We start from the raw sequence: 21593 nt of genomic DNA, 5'->3' as shown, positions 1-21593 counted from the left end.
ATTAACTGACTTGTTTTACTTATTAAAATAAAAATCTTAAAAATCTAAAATTTGACCTGTTAGTGTTCTAAGTTCAAAAGTCTAGTAAAGTAAAAAATATTTTTATGGGGGTTCTTATGTCTCATAAAAATTGTTTGTTACGTCAGAATCTGAAGAAACTAATTCTGTATGGAGAAACAAAAAATCTCTCATTTCCGACGCGAATAGATTTTTTTTTTTTATTTCGAAATAAAGGTTCTTGTCTTGTGGGGAACGATGCACAAATTTTTGGAATCCGGTACCAACAGGTATAATCCCCCCCAGAACTACGTTTTCTTTCAAGCCTTTCAACCAATCAATGCGACCTCGTAGGGCAGCTTTTGCTAAAACTCGAGCAGTTTCTTGAAAACTTGCTTCAGATATGAAACTTTGGGTATTCAGGGAAGCCCTTGTTATTCCCAATAAGATTGCCCGATAATAGATCGATTCATCCAAAGCTCGTCCTGCTCGTTCCGCTCGCAATAGTCCGATTAATTCCCCAGGCGAAAAAACATTAGACATTCCATCTTCGGAAACCCGCACTTTTGATGTTACTTGGCGTATAATAATCTCTATATGTCTATTATGGATCTGTACCCCTTGGGATCGATAAACCTTTTGGATTTTATTAACCAAAGAGATACGACTTTGGGCTATGGTTAGCTCAGCTCCAATCAAGAATCCCCAAGGGACCCCAAGAATTCTTGGTATACGCTCATTCCAATCCTCAATTCTCCTTTCGAGATTCGGGGATAATGAATCAATTGAACGCGCTTCAAAGATTTGTTCCACTTTTGGAAGACCTTGCGTTATGTCACTAGATCTCGATTTTTCATATATAAACGTAACTAACCTATCTCCCTTGTAAAGGATTTCTCCATAATGACCATTAACAGTTGCTCCTGTAGTGGCCAAATAAGGTTTAGCTGCTCTTATAACAAAGGAATTCATATTTACAATGAAAATTTGACCGGATTTTTTTATGTGCGATTTAAATAGACATACATTTTCACAAATAAATTGTCCAAGGTGAATTATTGCCAATGTCTCTTCCCAAGAATCATGATGGACAAAGTGACAATTCAAAAGGAATGGATCCAACATTATGTTACTATCGAAATTAGAAATCCTTTTATTTTCATCTATTAAAGAGTATTTAAGTTCTTGAAGTACTTGGAAGGTTTGTTTTAAATTGTCAACGAACAAATATTTTTTTAACAGGATTTTATTATGCGTTAGTAAATAGTAAGATGAAGAAAAATGCGATATACTAGCTACAATAGCGCCTAAGGGCCCAAAAATTTCTCGAATAGGAATTCTAGGATTCCATTCTTTTATCGCATTGGGATGTTTTGAATTCTTGAATAAACCAATTCGAGAACAGTTGGATGCCGACAAAATCATCAAAGAGTGGTATTCTTTATTTCGATTCAACAAAGTGCCAATAGCTTCTGGATGTTGGCTAAGTGATTCAATCTTCGCCTTGGAATAAAAAGAATTGATATTGGCGCGATCTAACCTATTATGGGGAATCGGTCCTGCACTTGTCCTACCATACCTTTTTCGTGTATACGAAATAGTGGACTTGACTAACTCAATTCTTAGGAAATCGCGAATAAGATCATTTGCTCTTACCTCAACAAGGGAAGCACCAGCCTTTTCTTTTTCTTCTTGTTCCCAATTCACTACTAAGCAAGTTCTAACAAATTGACTATTTGTGTGATAAATTCTTTGAGTTAACTTGCTATTTTCATGAGAAATAAAATTGACAAGTCGAATTTGGAGATTATTTTCTTCTTGCAAGAGATCCTGCGGGAGAAAGTGTTGCTAAATTTCTTCCTTCGTCCATTTCATATGCCACTGTAGGGCGAACGGAAACAAAATACTTTTCCTTGCTCTTGAGAATTTTTTTCCGTTGAACATAGACCCAATTTTTCCTTTTTTTTGATTCCTTAGAATCTTTTTTTTGTCTTTCTGGCGGTATCAAACAGCCACCTAATATCTTATCCGCCTCTTCAGGAAAATGAATATCTCCGGAAAATATTTTGAGTTCCGTATGGCTTTTTTTTCTCTTCACTCGGACCAGTCCGCCTAGTCGACTTCTTGTATTTTTTGTGAGTTGTGTATTCACTCCAATAATACTATTGTCAAGTATCTTTAGGGATGAAGATCTCGGCAAGATATGAAGTTCTTGAAGAATGAAAAAAAACCGATCTACTTCTTTTTGGTATTTTAGACTAAATTCTTTTGTTCCTCGATGCTCAATCAAACCCTCTTTTTTTAAGATGGAATCTTCCTCTGGGCTCTCGTATTCGTCCTCTGAATCTTCTTCTGAGTCTTCCTCTAAAGTACCATATTTTTCCTCTGCGCTTTCCCCGGGGCTGCCATATTCGTCTTCTGAGTCTTCCTCTAGAGTTCCATATTCGTCCTCTTGGGTCCTATATTTGCTCTCTGGGCTCCCATATTCCTCTTCTGAGTCTTTCTCTAAAGTCCTATATTCGTTCTCTGGGTTCCCATATTCGTTTTCTGGGCTCCCATATTCGTCTTCTAGGGTTTCATATTCGTATTCGTCTTCTAGGATTCCATATTTAGATTCTTCTAGGGTTTCATATTCATATTCGTCCTCTCGGGTCCTGTATTCGTCTTCTAGGGTCTCATATTCCTCTTCTGAGTCTTCCGCTCGAGTCCTATATTCTTCTTCTAGGGTCCTATATCTAAATTTAACAATTCCTGAACCCTTTTTATCTTTTCTGTATCGGGGATCGTCAAAATAAGCAAAAATAGTATTTCTACGTAAAACACCCATAAGGGGGATTTCAATCGAAATCCCAAAACAGGATATTAGTTCTTTCTCTTGTTCTTGATGATATTGTAATGGAATGACGAACCTATTTCTTCGCTTTTTCGCCAACAAATCTGAATTATCTTGAAAAATAGAAGGATAGATAAAATTCCAATGGCCATTGGACATGATTCGATCCGACGTTGAATAATCAAGAATTTCCCTATCTTTTTTACCATAAGTATTCATTTGATCTTGATCCTTGTGGAGTGAAAAAGACGCTATACTGGATCTGCACATACTTACTGACAATATCCATAAATGGCTTGTTTTTGGTAATCGGCGAAGATTACCATATTGATATTCGGGCGCATGGTAAACATCAGTACTCCAGTGCATTTCGCCGTCTGATTCAGAATAAATATGCTTTTGTACCCTTTCTTTAAAATGTAAAGTGGACGTTCCGGCACGAATCTCCGCAATTACTTGTTCGGATTTTACATATTGATCATTTTGCACTAGAATCAAGCTTTTTGAGGGAATATTCACACTATATAGAATATCTTGACTCTGAATAGTTACATGCAAGTCTATATAACATAGAAAAGCAGGCTGCCCATGACGGGTACGTGTGGGGTGAACCAAATTCTCATTGAATTTTATTTTTCCATTCGAAGGGGATCGTACAAGGTCGGCAGTACCCCCTGTGAATACTCCGCCAGTATGAAAAGTTCTTAATGTTAGTTGAGTCCCTGGCTCCCCAATTGATTGACCTGCAATAATACCTACGGCTTCTCCCAATTCGACCAGATCACTATGAGTAGGACTCCGGCCATAGCATAATTGACAGATCCAAGAAGTGCTTCGGCAAGTAAAGGGGGTTCTAATATATATTGGTTGTGCTCGAAATGGTTGTGCTCGAAAGGCAGTTATGAATCGATTGACTAATCCAATTCCAATATCTTGATTTCGCGCGGCAATGCATCGTGAACCGATATATATATCGTCTGCTAATACACGACCAATTAGTGTTTGGACAAAAAGTTTTTCCGTCATCCCATTTTGAGGACTTACAGAAATACCTCGGATAGTACCACAATCTCTTCTACGCACAATAATATGTTGAACTACTTCAACAAGTCTACGTGTAAGATATCCAGCATCTGCTGTTCGCACAGCAGTATCTACAACCCCTTTGCGGGCTCCATAGCAGGAAATTATATATTCTGTCAAAGAAAGTCCCTCGCGTAAATTGCTTTGAATAGGTAAATCAATCATTTGTCCTTGAGGGTCCGACATTAATCCTCTCATACCTACTAATTGGTGTACTTGAGATGCATTTCCTCTGGCTCCTGAAAAAGACATTAGATAGACTGGATTAGAAGGATCCGTTATCCGAAAATTTGAATTCATTTCTTGTTTCAAATATTCACTTGTCGCATACCATATCTCAACAGATTGGCGTAATTTTTCTACCGCGTGTACAGCCCCATAATAATAGTGTTTCTCCAAAAGAAAACTCTGTTGTTCCGCGTCTTGGACTAACCATCCCTTAGAGGGTATTGTTAAAAGATCCTCGATTCCTAACGAAATCGATGTAGTAGTGGCTTGATGGAAGCCCAGAGTCTTTAGTTGATCCAGTATATGGGATGTATATCCCATTCCAAAATGATCTATTAATCTGCTAATAAGTCGTTTCATACCAGTTCCGTCTATCTCTTTATTATGAAAGACCAGATTGGCCCGTTCCGCCATACATAAGTACCCCCTTTTCGGCTGAGTAGGATTCGACAATTGCTGAGTAGGATTCGACAATGGGCCTGAGTCAGTGATTCGAAAATTTAATTAACTTAATTGCCTCAATCTCAATCTGGATTCGCGTGGCAAATAATGATGATACTAGGGAAATCGGAATGCCCCCCGAAAGGGGAGGGGCATCGCCGAATCTAACTTTCTTGTTTAGGTAGTGTATGAATAGGCCTGACTAAATCCTTGTATGGCTTCCTCTATTTCTCTATAAAAAGAAATATGACCAAGAGTGGTTCGAATGTATATCGAACGAATTTCTTTTTTTCTATTTCCCATTATTAGATAGTGGGCATAAATCTCATGATAAGTCCCCAAAGATTCATATTGAACTTCAATCGGAACTTCTCTTGACCCAATGACGCGTTGATCCAGGTTCCATCGTAGCCACAAGGGACTATCTAAACTGATTAGTTTTTGTCTATAAGCTCCCAGTGCATCATAAGAACTAGAAAAATGGGGTTCTTTATCTTTCCTATATTTAAAATTATTATTATTATTGTAATTTACTTTTAGATTTGGGTAGTTTCTGCAACTATTATATCTATTTGCACAAATACCTCGACGCTTTCCAATCGTTAATACATAAAGCCCGATAAGCATGTCTTGGGTTGGTACGCAAATAGGATCCCCAATAGCGGGAGATAAGAGATTCATATGAGAAAACATAAGTAAACGGGCTTCTGCCTGAGCTTCCAAGGATAAAGGTAGATGAACAGCCATTTGATCTCCATCAAAGTCCGCATTGAAACCCTTACACACTAATGGGTGTAAAGAAATAGTACGCCCCTCTACTAAAGTGGGTTGAAAGGCCTGTATGCCTAATCTATGCAGGGTAGGTGCTCTATTTAACAGTACAGGATGTCCCCGCATAACTTCTTGAAGTATTTCCCATACAATGGGTTCTTTTTCCCAAATTTTCCTTTTAGCAATCCTTACATTAGAAGTGGCGCGTTTCGTGATTAAATCGCGAATTACAAATAGCTGAAAAAGCTTTATTGCTATCTCTAGAGGTAATCCACATTGATGTAATGAAAGCGAAGGACCCACAACAATGACAGAACGCCCCGAGTAATCGACCCGTTTCCCAAGCAGAGTCTCGCGAAACCTTCCCTCTTTACCTTCAATTACATCTGAAAGTGATTTGTATACTTTATTGTGACCATCCCTCGTCGGTTGCCCGCGGGACCCACTATCAAGAAGTGTATCCACGGCTTCTTGTACCAATTTTTCCTGGCACATTACTAAATCTGCTGGCGCTAATTCACTTCTTTTTAATAGATAGGCAAGATTGTTGTTCCGACGGATAACTCTCTTATAAAGTTCATTAATGTCTGAAGTCACTACTTTATCTCCAGACCTATAAACAATAGGTCTCAATTCGGGAGGAAGAACCGGTAATAAGCACAAAACCATCCATTCTGGTTCTACATTTGTTTGAATAAAATGTTTCGCCAATTGCATGCGTCTAATCAAAAAAACTTTTCTTATTCGTCTTTTTCTATCTTCCCACTCATCTCCACTATACCCCTCGTCTTCTAATTCCTTCCATTCGACCAAAGAATTCTCTATAATAATTCGCAAATCCAAATCTGCTAATTGTTCTCTAATAGCACCTGCTCCTGTCGCAATTTCCCGATTTCGAAATGTTGCAAAGCCTGGGGTAGAAAAAAAGGGAGAAATGCTGTGGTTACAGGATGCAATTTCCTCTTCGAATAAACCTCGTAATCGTAAAAAAGTGGGTTTTTTAGTGCTGGGCCTAGCAAAAGAGAAATCGCCGTATACTAGGCCCTCCAACTTCTTAAGAGGTTTATCTAAAAGATTCGCGATATAACTAGGAAGACCTTTCAAATACCACACATGAGTCACGGGACATGCGAGTTTGATGTATCCCATTTGATATCTTCGTATCCGAGAATCCACAAATTCGACCCCGCATTTTTGGCAAAATCTTTCGTCTTCGTTTTCAGCTCCGCTCGCTCGAGAATTGCCACAAGCGCAAATCCCGCTTTTTATGGGTCCAAAGATTCTTTCGCAAAACAATCCATCTTTTTCTGGTTTATCGGTTTTATAATGAAAAGTAGAGGGCCTTGTGACTTCGCCAACGACTTCTCCATTAGGTAGGTTTTTGTTAGCCCAAGCCTTTATTTGTTGAGGGGAAACGAGTCCAATTTGAAGTTGTTGATGTTTATATTGGTCAATCATAAAATAGAAATAAGAAAAGAATTTATATTTATTCCGATCAAACTTCCTCCCTATTAACCTGGAAGTTCTTTTCAGATACAAGGAAATGATTCAGTTCTAGAGCCAAAGATCGTAGTTCTCGAACGAGCACTCGAAAAGATTCTGGAGGATCCTCATGATTAGGTATTCTTTTTCCCCAGATCGTAGCATTAAGTATTTCTTGGCGAGCTATAAGATGGTCAGATTTATAAGTAAGTATCTCTTGTAAAATATGAGCAACACCAAATCCTTCTAAAGCCCAAACTTCCATTTCTCCTACTCGTTGTCCCCCTTGCTTGGCTCTTCCTCTAACCGGTTGTTGTGTAACAAGTGAGTAGGGCCCAGTAGAACGCCCATGAATTTTCTCATCAACTTGATGAATTAATTTTAAGATATAGGACTTCCCTATTAGAACAGGTTGCTCAAAGGGGTCGCCTGTTCTTCCATCAAATATTCTGCTTTTTCCCGGGTACTCGGGTTCAAATACCCATGGATTTTTTGTTTCTTTACTGGCTTCATATAATTCTGAAAACACAAGTTTTCTTGAAGCCTCTTGCTCATATCTCTCATCAAAGGGTGCTATTCTATAATGTTTCTTTAGCAGATCCCCCGCTAATCCGAGCGAGCTTTCAAATATTTGTCCCACATTCATTCGGGAGGGTACTCCTAAGGGATTGAAGACCATATCAACGGGTGTTCCATCTTGCAAATAGGGCATATCTTGCCTAGGCAAAATTTTGGAAATGATCCCTTTATTCCCATGTCTTCCGGCTACTTTATCCCCAACTTTGATTTCACGTTTCTGTAAAATATATACACGAACCATTATGTCGAGCGGGTCCCTTTGGATCCATTTCACATCGATAACGCGCCCTCTTCCACCTATAGGTAATTTCAGAGAAGTTTCTTTTGAAGTGGAAACCTCAAGGCCAAATATGGCCCGTAATAATCCAGCTTCCGCGATATAAGATGATTCGCTCGCTATCTGAGGCGTTAATTTACCTACTAAAATATCACCAGTTTCTACCCAGGATCCCAACCTAACAACTCCATTTCTGTCCAAATTGCGGAGTAAATGTTCTTCTAGATGTGGTATTTCTTTAGTGATTTTTTCAGCGGAGCCCTGGCTTGTCGTATCCGTCTGAATTTCATATTTCCGGATGTGAAAAGAGGTATAAATATCTTCATATACCAAACGTTCGCTAATTAGTACTGCGTCTTCAAAATTGTAACCTTCCCATGGCATATAAGCTACTAATACGTTTTTTCCTAAAGCAAGTTCGCCCCCAATTGTAGCAGCTCCTTCTGCTAAAATTTGTCCTTTTTTAATGGATTTACCCCGTGGAACCCGGGGTTTTTGGTGCATACAAGTATTTTTGTTAGAGCGACGGTGGTTAACTAAAGGAATACTTATAGTCTTCCCACTACTTGATAAAAGTATCTTATGACTATCAGTAGAAATGATCTTTCCCTCGCGTTCGGCTATAATGGAAACCCTCGAATCTAGAGCTGTTTGGCGTTCCAATCCAGTTCCAACAATGCATTTCTCGGACCGAGAAAGCGGAACTGCTTGGCGCTGCATATTAGAACTCATTAAAGCCCGATTCGCATCATTGTGCTCAATAAAAGGAATGAGAGAACCCCCAATAGAAAAATATTGGAAAGGAAAAATACTTCTAACATGAATCTGTTCCCATGCAATAGTCAAGAATTCTTGACGGTATCTAGCCGGAACAACCTGTTCTTCCTGAATACCTTGATTCAAGGACAAAGAATTTCCTGCTGCTATCATATAATATTCATCTCTATTTGGTGATAGATAAACCACCTGTCTCTCTTTTTTTTCTTTTGCTTTCTCAGCAGATATTTCATAAAACGGACTCTCTATGGATCCCCACAAGTGATCAATTCTCGCATGAATTGTTAAGGATCCAGTAAGTCCAACATTGATTCCTTCAGACGTGTCAATTGGACAAATACGCCCATAGTGACTCGGATGAATATCTCGGCTCCGAAAACTTGCGGTTCTCCCCGTCAACCCTCCAGGACCTAAACAACTCACTTTTCGCCCATGAACAGTTTGTGTCAATGGATTCGTTTGATCAAAAACTTGAGATAACGGGTATGTGCCAAAAAAGGTCTCATAAGTAGTTATTAATAAAATTGAAGTTGAAGTTGGAGTTACCAAAGTTTGGGGAGTCGGTTTCGATTGACGTATGAATACTCTACGAATAGTTTTTTGAACTGCATGTTGTAAACGACCAAGAGCCAATCCGAATTGATCTTGTAACAGATCCGCAACCGAACGAATACGTTTATTTTTCAAGTGATTCATATCGTCATCGTCAAGTATACCCGTTCCAAATTTCATTCCAATCAAATGATCCGTAGCGGCCAATACATCTCGTGGTAACAAGAATGTATTGTTCTGAGGAATATCAAGATTAAGTCTCCGATTCATATTTCGTCGACCAATCCTTCCTAATTCACATTTTTGTTGAAAAAATTTCTTTTGTAATTCCTCGCATAAGGACTCCGAAAATACCAGGTCCCCACCTACACAAGCAAATTGTTGATAAAACTCCAAAATAGCTTTTTCTTTTGACTCAATCCTCTTCTTCTCTTTAGCATTCGGGAAAGACAAGAAAATTTCAGGGTAGGAAACATTATCCAGAATTTCTCTTAGATTCGAACCCATAGCTGATGATAGAACTAGAATAGATATCTTTTGTTTTCTACTCACGCGAGCCCATATCCTTTCTTTTTTATCAATTGCTAATTCCGATCTCCCCCCCCAATCTGATATTATAGTGCCAGTGTAGATAGAAATTCCCTTATGATCTAATTCCGAGCGGTAGTAAATACCAGGACTTAGCAATATTTGATTGATCACAATTCGGTATATTCCATTTATAATAAAGGTTCCTAAGGAATTCATTATAGGAATGTTTCCGATAGAAATGGTTTGCTTTTGCACATCGAAACCAAAAATTAATCTCGCAGATACATATAATTCGGAAGAATAGGTGAGTGATTCATACACAGCATCTCTTTCTTTTATCGAGGGTTCTAGCAGTTGATATCCTTTCGCAAATAATTGAAATGCAATTTCGTGATCTGGATCTTTAATTGTTGGAAACTTGTCAAGTTCTTCTGCCAAGGCTTGATTAATGAACCTACAAAATCCCTCGAATTGGATCTGACTAAATCCGGGTATTGTGGACATTCCCTCGTTTCCATTCCGGAGCATCTTAATCTTAAGTTTCCTGTTTATCAAAGAAAAATTCCATTATCAGCTCACTCTTCATCAATCCCTATGGATCGATCTAGCAATCATGGAATCTATATTCTGTTTACTGAATCACATGAAATTCTAGGGAACTCCACATACGTATTTCATATATGTATTTCATACATATGAATAGAGACCATTTGGACGAAAGTTCGAGTTTGCCAGGGGTACAAATGAAATGAAAATGAATTGATAAAACATTCCTACAAAAAAAATTCTGCCACTTATACTTTATGTTATGATATTCTAATCAGATTGGATGGCAAAGATTTCTCATTTTATCTCCTTTCTATGAATGTAATAAAGCCGTAATATAATATACTAGAAAGTTTGACTTTACTTCGATTTAGAATAGCGTGCTTACTTTAATTTCTCAAAATAATTTGAGGGTTCTTTTTTATTTCGGATCGGAGTAGTATAATTGCTAGAAAATTCAGTATTTCATTGTGGAATTCTAAAATAAAGTAAGTCCCTTTTTTAAGTACATGCCAATCTAGTTATCCACCTCTCCCCATATCCATGCTTTTCTTTTATCGTAATTTCACTTGGGTACGCCAAGATAGTCAGGTTATACTCTATATCAGAGCAAATTTCCTTTTTTTATTCAAGATATTTAATTTAATACTTTGAAAAATTAAAGCATGATTCCCCATAGAGATATGTACATAAAGGGGATCTTTGGATAATAATGCTGTTCGGACCTAAAGTTTACCTATACACGGATTAAGCATAAAGCCATAATATTTTATTATGCCATTGAAGGGGGGGGAGATAATACCGATTTAAGAGTAGTTCACTACTGCAATAAAAAAAAGAGAATTCTAGTTAACGGTTCCAATTTATTCTGAATTTTGCAGCCTGTGAATAGAAATCCACTTTTTCTTCTTTTTCATCTCAATAGAAAGAAATGGGAAGTTTTATTGTGTTAACAATGTATGTTTTAAGATAGAATCTATCGAGGAGAATAATAGAAACTGGATCAAAAAAAGCAGGAATAGATTTTTTGAAAAAGATTGGAAAAAAGTAAGTAGAATTATATTCAAAATAAAAGGGGCTTTTCGTAAGAAAACGTGGATGAATACTTGCTGTTTTCTAGATTTTTGATCGGATTTTTTGGCGGCATGGCCAAGCGGTAAGGCAGGGGACTGCAAATCCTTTATCCCCAGTTCAAATCTGGGTGCCGCCTGATCAATAAAATACTTAGGTTTTTTTTATAGTGCTGATCGAATTCGATAAATTTTTACTTCGCATAAGTTCGGGCAAGAGAGTAACTGGGCCTGCCGATACTGGGTTTAGAGAAACCATACCATAGTTCTATCCTCAAACTAGGGTTAGGGTTTGTTTTGACGGTAGTGGCCAAAATGGTTATCAATAGGGGTGAGGTAGTGTTTCCTTATTCTTTTATTATATGAATTTGAATTGGTTCTTAATTGAGATTCGATTTGATAATTTTAAAATACGAGGATAAGATGTCAGAAATCTTGGTATCCAAAGAAAGGTCCCTAAGGGGCATTCTTTTTTTTTTTCAATCTAAGATTCAAGAAGGGACTCCACGAAAGAATATCAAGACTTACTAATTATTATACATTTTTTTATCGTACATCTTATGTTACCTACATACACTAAAGTAAGGACTACTTAATTCTAACGAGAATCAGATTAAATAGGTCGATCAAAAATCAATTTAGGAGTTGTATTATGGATAAAATCTCTTCATTCTTTCATAGAATGATACAAAGCAAGGCTGCAGGGTTTAGGTCAAAAATAAACATTAGGTAAGGTAGGTATCCAATAAATATTTATCTATCGATAATTTTATGGTATATTCGGGCGTCCTTTGCTTAAAAAAAAAAAAAAGAGTAACAAAAGGAATAAAAAATCTTCCTATTCCCGCTTCTTCTATTCAGGACATCATTCCCGTACTCTTTCTTTTTTAAGGAAAAAAGGGCTATAGTATCTCGTATTTTTAATGCTCTCTAATTCTACCAGAATTCCTATAAGAATTTGTTAGGAGTAAATTCCTTGAACTGATTGATCCATGGCCTTAGGGCGGAATCCCTTTTTGACTCTGTACCCTTGATTCCACTATGATTATTGATCAATAGTAGAATAATCCCTTCATAGAAATAGGAGACATAATTTAGATGGATATAGTAAGTCTCGCTTGGGCTGCTTTAATGGTAGTCTTTACATTTTCTCTTTCACTAGTAGTATGGGGAAGGAGTGGACTCTAGGGATACTACTAATTGATTAAGTAATCAAATTGTTGTATCAATTCTTTTCTTTAATGGATCATTTTGCATTAATCATTTTGTCAAACGTTATTCTTTAATCTTTTTCTTTAGTTTTGTTTCACTCCTGTAAGAAACTCTTGTATTGTAAGTTGTAATGTAAGAAAGAGCCATTATACCAATTCAGAATTTCTACTAGAAATGACGAATGGTTAAAAAAAGTTCTATACATAAGAAAATTAGACTTTCTTCCACGGAACTATTCACGGCATATCACACATTTTCCATTTCCTTTTACTTTTTACTATAGTCTATTCTTCATATTATTTTTCTTTCCTTCCATGGATTCTTTGGTCAAGAATTGTCTTAGATTTTTTTATTTTGACCTGATTGAAATTAAGTGGATGCAATGAAAAAAGAAATTGAATTAGACTACTTAACTATTTCAATCTACTAATCTATTCTATGTAGATTCAAAGATAATATAATAGAAAGAATCTAAAGTGTCGTAGAAAAAACTATATGTAGTTCTTTCTACCACACTTTAAGATTCCAACCAGATCCTTTCATTTAAGACTTGGATTTTTTTTATTTAATCCCTTTTTAATTTCTTCAATGATTAATTGGAATTCCAATTAATTATTTTGGCTGACTGTTTTTACATAAATAATAAGTAAAAAAGAAGTAGGAACTAGAATGAACAGTGCAGTAGCAATAAATGCGAGAATATTGACTTCCATAACCTCTTTATTTTTTATTTTCACAATAACTCGGGATGTAATCCCATGGAGAGGAAAAAGGGGTATCTTGTAAATTCAAGGGTAGGGCTTGCATTCTGATAATACTGAATCAATTCAATATTATGAATATCGGATCTATCAAATCAATTCATGGATGAGAGTTATATTTCACGGATGAGAGTTATATAGTATAACATAGGAAGATCCTCTATCCACACTAAGACCAAAATGGGTTTTTTGATTGGATTAGGAATTCCCTCTTTTTTAATCCTTTTCTACTTTTTCTTTTCTATATCTCTAACCCACGAGCTTTCTTAATCTTATACTTTCTTAATCTTATACAATTTCCCTTCCTTTTTCTTATAGTTATACATACAATTATGTATGTATTATATGACCAACTTTCACTTTCTATGGGTCACATAGACATCCAAATAAGCAGTAGAAGTGAGATGGGGAAAAGAGGTCTGAAATAAAAAGGGAATACGATTTATGTATGGATTCCGGTAAAATACCGGTACTCTATTCCATAAGAGTGGAATAGGAAATTAAGATGAGGATGGTATCATCATAAAGAAAGATAGAGTAATATAATATCCTAAATTCTACTAATCCACATATCGTATGTGTGTCTTTCTTTATCGATTGGGAGTAGTGAAAAAAAAATTCCTATATGCCCTCCCTCCCTCTTTAATGAGAGATGCAAAATAAAAAAGTGAAGTAAGGGTGCCCTGTGGGTATTTGATCTTGCTCCCTGCCCCTTTTTTTCATGGAAAAAGGAAATATCAATTTCTCCATTCATTGAACCCTAGTTCGGGACTGACGGGGCTCGAACCCGCAGCTTCCGCCTTGACAGGGCGGTGCTCTGACCAATTGAACTACAATCCCCGCGGGGTGTATGGCATACCCATTCTTAAATAGAACCATAAGAAGATTCGATTCGTCTTTCGTACTCTAAGAAATAGACGAATCATATACTACATACCCACATATTATATTATACGTGGGTATAGTGAGAGTGACATAACTAGTATGTCGTGATTTTTTATCACTAAAAATGGATAATAATCCAGCCTTCAATAAGAAAAACTCTTTTGTTTGTAAGAAAGGAATGAGAGAGATATGGATTAGAAAAAAAAATTTCCCTTTTTTCTTTATCTTTTATTTCTATAGATCAGACATTTTATTTTATGGAAGAAAAACAAAAGGATTTAGTTCATACTCACGAAGCCCTAGATTTTTGGTTTGGGCCGAGCTGGATTTGAACCAGCGTAGACATTGTCAACGAATTTACAGTCCGTCCCCATTAACCACTCGGGCATCGACCCAGGAAGAATTTATTCTAGGGTTTTTGCTAATCTATGATTAACCTCCTTTCATAATACTCCCTACCCCCAGGGGAAGTCGAATCCCCGCTGCCTCCTTGAAAGAGAGATGTCCTGAACCACTAGACGATAGGGGCATCACTAGACGATAGGGCCATATACAACCGCTCGTGATTATACTATAATCATAGTATGAGCAGTTTTTTGGAATTGTCAATATACTCGAAAAGTATAAATAGATCCAAAGCAAAGAGTTTTTCCAACTTTTCTGTTATGTTTTCATCTAGGATTTTTTTTAGTTGATCGTTATAGATTAATTCTCCGTGCTTCATTTAGTGTTCATACCAAAAATGCATCCATCCCGCACTAAGTCATAAAATTCTCTAAAAATATAGAGAAAGTTTCAAAAACAAAGAAAAAAAGTGAATCAATTTAGTAGAAAAGTACTCTATCAGATTCGAACCAACGACTTACGTCTTAGCACGAGATTACTCTACCACTAATTTAAAAAGCCCTTTATCGGATTTGAACCGATGACTTATGCCTTACCATGGCATTACTCTACCACTGAGTTAAAAGGGCTTTTTATTTAATTCAAAAATTAGCCACTTGGATTTCCCATTATGGGTCTACTGCATAATGTACATATTATATATATAATATATAGAGATAGAGAGAGAGACATTATGTAGAGATTGTATATGTATATATCGATATCTTGAGAGCTCAAAATAAAATTAATAAAAAAAAACATACCCTACATAACATATCCAACTCTTCTTGGTTCAGGGTTTTCCGTTTCCGAAGACTAGTAAAATAGGCGGATTCTGGAACCCCAAGGATTCAACGGTATATGGATATGGAAAATATAAGATTTCCGATCCTAGCGGGAAAAGGCGGGGAACAGATACCCAATAGGATATAGGATCCTTGGGAGGAACTTTTGGTAATGGCCTTGATCCTCTATGCTATTTTTTATGTGTTCTTAGTTCTATTGAACTTTTTGCATTCTTTTAAACAAGAATCTAATAAACTAGAATTGAGTCAGTGGAAAAAAGGAGAGAGAGGAAAGTGTTAAATGGAGAGAGTCGACTAATCAGAGACTTTTAGGATCTTCTTTACATCAGGTAAATCTGTCGGCCCTGTCCGTTTTTTTCTTTAAGTTACGACTCTTTGCTGCTTACTTCTATCAAGCCATAGGGAAAGTCTATGATGAATTTGGAAAACTCATCTCACTCTTACTCTATGGCTCGGACTTAATGGGGGAAGAAAACATCTTCCATAATTTCTTTTTTGTTCAATTCTGGACAAAAAAGAAAAGGAAAAAAGGAATTTATAGGGACAGTGTTACCCCCTATATCCCCTAGTTTATATTGTAGGAATAATAAAACAATTTAGCAGTCTGACACACTTACGTCCTTGCAAAGTAAATAATTATTATTGTAGTCGTAACCGTAGAATAGGATCCTAATCAAAATAAATACATTTGGTTCAGGCGCTATTAGCATGGTAAGAAAAGATTTTTTTTACAGACCAGAGGGGCTATCTAAATCCTAAAGTAAAGGCGAGCGATCGAAGTAGAAGTACCAACGGCTCAGTGTCATGAACCTTCTCCATCTGATTCAATAAGGGGGAATTAGCCTTCTTGTCAAATGGCTATCCTTGACAAAGGGTACCATTTATACCATAATCTACAATGTAGCGGGTATAGTTTAGTGGTAAAAGTGTGATTCGTTCTATTAATAACTGAATTTGAAATGATATACTTAAGGCATCCTTAAGTTTTTTATTTTTATATTCCGATGAAAACTTTAGTTCTTATAAAGGATTAAATCCTTTTCCTCTCAATAGCATATTGAGGAAGAATATACATTCTGGCGATTTGTATCCAAAGACTAATTTAAATTGCATCCAAAATAAAAATAGGATTATGAGTACAGAGTCGCGAAGCATAATTTTGCATTGGATTAAGTATTCCAATTTTGAAAATATGAGTAAAGGATCTATGGATGAAGATACAAAAAAGTTGATTTCCAATCGTAACTAAATCTTCTTAAAATAAGGAATAAGGAAGCCAAATAGCTAAAAAACGATAGTTTTGGTTTACTAGAACCATCCGCATATTGTTTCAGCTCGGTGGAAACCCAATTCTTTTCCTCAGGATCTCTTGAATGAAATTAGGGAACGAAGTAAGTAGATTAGATGAATTTAGATAGAATTTCTATCTCCTACTCTATAAGGATCATCTAGAAAGCGGAGAGCTTTGGTTCCATTCAAATAGAAAAGCTGACATAGATGTTAAGTGGTGAGAATATCCATAAAGGAGCCGAATGAAATCAAAATTTCATGTTCGGTTTTGAATTAGAGACGTTAAAAATAATCAACCAACGTCGACTATAACCCCTAGCCTTCCAAGCTAACGATGCGGGTTCGATTCCCGCTACCCGCTCCATTCTGTATAAAAGGAGTATTCTATTTGTCTAGACATGTTAGAGGCTTGTATTCAAGCCTTTTTTGTCCACCAGTTTCTGGTACTCCAGAGCGGAGTAGAGCAGTTTGGTAGCTCACGAGGCTCATAACCTTGAGGTCACGGGTTCGATTCCCGTCTCCGCACTTAGCAGTCTGTATAAAAGGACTATTCTATTTCTCTAGATATGTATGGTAGAGGGGCGTATCCAACCCTTTTTTATTCATTAGTTCCCGGCCCTAGAGGGCAAAATTGAGCAGTTTGCGAAGTCACTTGCCTTCAAAAAAAGAAGGCGCAAGGCCTCTCCCTACCCTGCAGAAAATAAAAATGAAACGAAAGGGACAGTCTACCTCTCCCTTCCCTTTAAAAAAAGTTTGCCCGTTGTTTGTCTCAGTTAATACCCAATTTTTGGAGCTCTGTTGGCGAGTTCTATTTCTGCCTCTGGAGCGCCCTCTTTTTTTGAGTGGGATGCAAAGGAAGGGTAAGATAGTAAGGGATACGGCACTAGACTAACACCTAATTAATACTTAATTTAATATAAGTAGTTAAACAGTTAACTAGACTAAACTTTTTATCATAGTACTTTGATAAATTAAGCGGGCGAGCGGCGGGAATCGAACCCGTATCTTCTCCTTGGCAAGGAGATATTTTACCATTGAACTACGCTCGCTACGGTATATATTTTATAGCGTATATCCGCCTGGGTCGACCTTCTATGTCTGGGTCGACCGTTTCATTTCATTTTCTATTATATTAGAGTTTTCCTTTTTTTATTATCTGTCAATGAATATTCTAATGGGAATGGAATTTCATAATACTGAAAGAGAAGAGCTAGCAATTCGGAACGCAAATTGCGTTTTAATACGTCTCACTATTCTAATTTTTTAGAAGAAATGGCCTTTATTATTTCTTTTTTTATGGGGTTAATAAATATTAACCAAATTTCATTTAAGAAATGAGAGAATTCAGAATAGCTACGAGAAAGACTAGTCCAATCCATAATGATGTACCGGAAAATACAACATTTTTATTATTTGACCAACCATCAGGAGAAGCAAATACAAGGGGTACACTAATTACTAAGACTGAGGAAGTCGCAATTAATGCAAAAACAGCTAATTGGAAAGCAATAGTCATATTTCTAATCCTCCAAGCTACCATCAAATAAAGTTGACTACATATTTGATCCCTCACTTAAACCAAAATTGTAAAAAAATACAAGAAGTAGGAGGGGTTTAATCATGAATCCATTGATTCTTCTCTTTAATTCAAATTTATTACTTAAACCGCTTTTTTATTTGGATATGGGGGTGAGAAGAGATTATTTACTCTTTATTTCACAAGCGGGTATAGCGGATCCTGTATCCGTGTATACAGTATACAGAGATATATCGAAAAGGAACTTGTATCTGATATCTTTCTAGAGGCTAATAAATCTTTTTATTTTTTATATGGCTATGTTCTATTTGTAGGAGTAAAATAAGGATTAGGCTGTGGAGAGATGGCTGAGTGGTTGATAGCTCCGGTCTTGAAAACCGGTATAGTTCTAGGAACTATCGAGGGTTCGAATCCCTCTCTCTCCTTTTGCTTATTGAATACGTTTGTTTCTTTCATTTTTATTTATTTTTTTTTTCTGTCCCTTATCTTTCTTTCATAAAAAGGAATGAATGGCTCGGCTAGATGGAATAACCGAGCCAGAACAGAAAAAAAGTAGAACAGGTATAAATAAGAAAATCTTAGTTAAGAGGGTTCATGTAAAGAACAGGTTCCAAATCACGATCGATTCCCTTTTCAAAACCTGCTGCAGCAGCTCGGGCTCTTCCTGCATGCCATAAATGGCCCACAAAAAAGAAGAATCCTAGAACAAAATGAGAAGTTGATAACCAACTTCTAGGAGAGACATAATTAACTGCATTGATCTCGGTAGCTACGCCACCCACGGAATTTAAAGAGCCTAAAGGAGCGTGGGTCATATATTCTGCTGAGCGTCGTTCTTGCCAAGGTTGTATGTCTTTTTTCAACCTACTCAAGTCCAAACCGTTGGGGCCCCTTAGAGGTTCTAACCATGGAGCACGAAGGTCCCAAAAACGCATAGTTTCCCCTCCAAAGATAACCTCCCCAGTTGGGGAACGCATTAGATATTTACCTAAACCTGTGGGTCCTTGAGCGGATCCCACATTAGCTCCAAGACGCTGGTCTCTAACTAGAAAAGTAAATGCTTGAGCTTGAGAAGCTTCTGGCCCGGTGGGTCCATAAAACTCACTCGGATAAGCTGTATTATTTGAACCATACAAAACAACAAGCGATAAAACCAAAGACAGATAAAGCAGCTAAACTATAAGACAAGTAAGCTTCTCCAGACCATACAAATGCACGGCGAGCCCATGCGAAGGGTTTGGTTAAAATATGCCAAATTCCGCCAAATACACAAATAAAACCCAACCATACATGCCCACCAATTATATCTTCTAAATCATCTACACTAACAATCCACCCTTCTCCACCAAAAGGAGATTTTAGTAAATAACCAAATATAACACTGGGACTAAGGGTCAAATTGGTAATTTTTCTTACATCTCCCCCCCCAGGGGCCCAGGTATCATATACACCGCCAAAATAAAGAGCCTTGAGTACTAGAAGAAAAGCACCTAGACCTAACAAAATTAAGTGAATACCCAAAATTGTAGTCATTTTATTTCTATCTTTCCAGACATAACCAAAGAATGGAAAAGATTCCTCAAGAGTCTCGGGTCCCAGAAGCGCGTGATAAATGCCACCGAAGCCTAAGACTGCGGAGGAAATTAGGTGAAGTACGCCAGATACAAAGTACGGAAAAGTATCTAGAACTTCCCCCCCTGGCCCTACTCCCCAACCTAGAGTAGCTAAGTGTGGAAGTAAAATCAACCCTTGTTCATACATGGGCTTTTCTGGTACGAAATGGGCCACTTCAAATAGGTTCATTGCTCCGGCCCAGAATACGATTAATCCGCATGAGCTACATGAGCTCCAAGCAGTTTACCGGACAAATTGATAAGTCTGGCATTCCCAGCCCACCAAGCAAAGCCGGTGGTTTCTTGGTCACGACCAGCTAAAACGAAAGTTCCATTAAAGAGCGTTTCCACGTGGTAGAACCTCCTCAGGGAATATAAGATTTTCATGAGGCTGATCCTGAGCTGCCATCCACGCACGAATACCCTCGTTTAAAAGAATATTTTTGGTGTAGAAAGTCTCAAATTCAGGATCTTCCGCTGCACGGATTTCCTGGGAAACAAAGTCATAGGCACGTAAGTTCAGAGCCAAGCCAACTACGCCAATAGCACTCATCCATAAACCGGTGACGGGTACAAATAGCATAAAGAAATGTAACCAACGTTTATTGGAAAAAGCAACACCAAAGATTTGGGACCAAAAGCGGTTAGCAGTGACCATTGAATAAGTTTCTTCAGCTTGAGTTGGGTTAAAAGCACGGAAGGTATTTGCACCATCACCGTCCTCAAATAGAGTGTTTTCTACGGTCGCTCCATGAATAGCGCATAGCAGAGCCGCACCTAATACTCCGGCAACTCCCATCATATGAAATGGGTTCAACGTCCAATTATGAAATCCTTGGAAGAAAAGGATGAATCGAAATATCGCTGCTACGCCAAAACTCGGCGCAAAGAACCAACCAGATTGCCCCAGTGGATAAATAAGGAATACAGAAACAAAAACAGCAATTGGACCAGAGAATGAGATTGCATTATAAGGCCGCAATTGAACAGACCGAGCAAGTTCAAATTGGCGTAACATGAAACCTATTAGTGCAAAAGCCCCGTGGAGAGCTACAAAAGTCCATAGACCGCCTAATTGACACCAACGAGTAAAATCTCCTTGTGCTTCGGGCCCCCATAGTAGCAACAAAGAGTGTGCTAAACTATTGGCAGGGGTAGAAACTGCTGCGGTTAAGAAATTACAACCTTCCAAATAGGAACTAGCCAATCCATGGGTATACCAAGAAGTTACAAAAGTTGTCCCTGTAAACCAACCCCCTAAAGCGAAATAAGCACAAGGAAAGAGCAATAGGCCAGACCATCCTACAAAAACGAAACGGTCCCTTCGTAACCAGTCATCCATAGTATCAAATAGATCATTTTCTTCTTTAGGAATTCTACCAAGGGCTATAGTCATAGTGATCCTCCTATTCAATTACTTCAACCATTTCCGAGCACCTCATATCACTTTCCAAGGCATATGATAGTTTTATTATCTGTGGACGATTTCTTTCTCGTTCAATGCCCTTTTTCAATGGTCTCGAAGAGAGAAATTTCCCATTTTTATCTATGGAGTCACAGTCACAACCGAGGTCGTGGTAAATCCATGAATTTGATTCGATTTGTTTTTCTTATACTATTTATTTGTTTTTCTTATACTATAGAAATAGAAATAAATTGTTTTTCTTATACTATAGAAAGAAATAAACCTTTGAATTCAGCATTATTCCAAGACTCCTATTTCAAAGTCTATCTTTTAAGGGAAAAATGCAAATAAAAGTAACCCTTCTTTTCCCATTCCCTCTCTATTGCATGGGTGGAAGAACTAAAATAATAGAGGATTCTGAAAAAAAAAAATGGACCTTCGAAATCCAATTTTATGTGTAGCGCAAAGGAGTTGCGATTTCTTCTTATTCCTATAGAACATCTAGTAACAAGAATATGAAATCGTAAATAGCG

At 37.3% G+C, this 21593-nt stretch overlaps 7 non-coding genes across 7 annotated transcripts; 3 read left to right on the top strand and 4 right to left on the bottom strand.

Moving 5' to 3' along the window:
• The first annotated feature begins 11236 nt into the window (after positions 1 to 11236).
• Positions 11237 to 11307, top strand: TRNAC-GCA (transfer RNA cysteine (anticodon GCA)). The gene has a single exon. It is a non-coding gene; the product is annotated as a tRNA-Cys (tRNA).
• Positions 11308 to 13906: 2599 nt separating this feature from the next.
• On the bottom strand, positions 13907 to 13980 carry TRNAD-GUC (transfer RNA aspartic acid (anticodon GUC)). The gene has a single exon. It is a non-coding gene; the product is annotated as a tRNA-Asp (tRNA).
• Positions 13981 to 14338: 358 nt separating this feature from the next.
• On the bottom strand, positions 14339 to 14420 carry TRNAY-GUA (transfer RNA tyrosine (anticodon GUA)). Its single transcript has one exon. It is a non-coding gene; the product is annotated as a tRNA-Tyr (tRNA).
• Positions 14421 to 14927: 507 nt separating this feature from the next.
• On the bottom strand, positions 14928 to 14999 carry TRNAT-GGU (transfer RNA threonine (anticodon GGU)). Its single transcript has one exon. It is a non-coding gene; the product is annotated as a tRNA-Thr (tRNA).
• Positions 15000 to 16957: 1958 nt separating this feature from the next.
• Positions 16958 to 17031, top strand: TRNAM-CAU (transfer RNA methionine (anticodon CAU)). The gene has a single exon. It is a non-coding gene; the product is annotated as a tRNA-Met (tRNA).
• A 452-nt stretch (positions 17032 to 17483) lies between these two features.
• TRNAG-GCC (transfer RNA glycine (anticodon GCC)) lies at positions 17484 to 17554 on the bottom strand. Its single transcript has one exon. It is a non-coding gene; the product is annotated as a tRNA-Gly (tRNA).
• An 825-nt stretch (positions 17555 to 18379) lies between these two features.
• TRNAS-UGA (transfer RNA serine (anticodon UGA)) lies at positions 18380 to 18467 on the top strand. Its single transcript has one exon. It is a non-coding gene; the product is annotated as a tRNA-Ser (tRNA).
• Positions 18468 to 21593: the final 3126 nt, after the last annotated feature.

Source organism: Triticum urartu, unplaced genomic scaffold (assembly GCF_056163025.1).
Source record: "Triticum urartu cultivar PI428250 unplaced genomic scaffold, HENAU_Tu73 scaffold532, whole genome shotgun sequence".
In the NCBI taxonomy this organism is placed as follows: Eukaryota; Viridiplantae; Streptophyta; class Magnoliopsida; order Poales; family Poaceae; genus Triticum; species Triticum urartu.
This window is presented reverse-complemented; position numbering and strand designations above follow the sequence as displayed.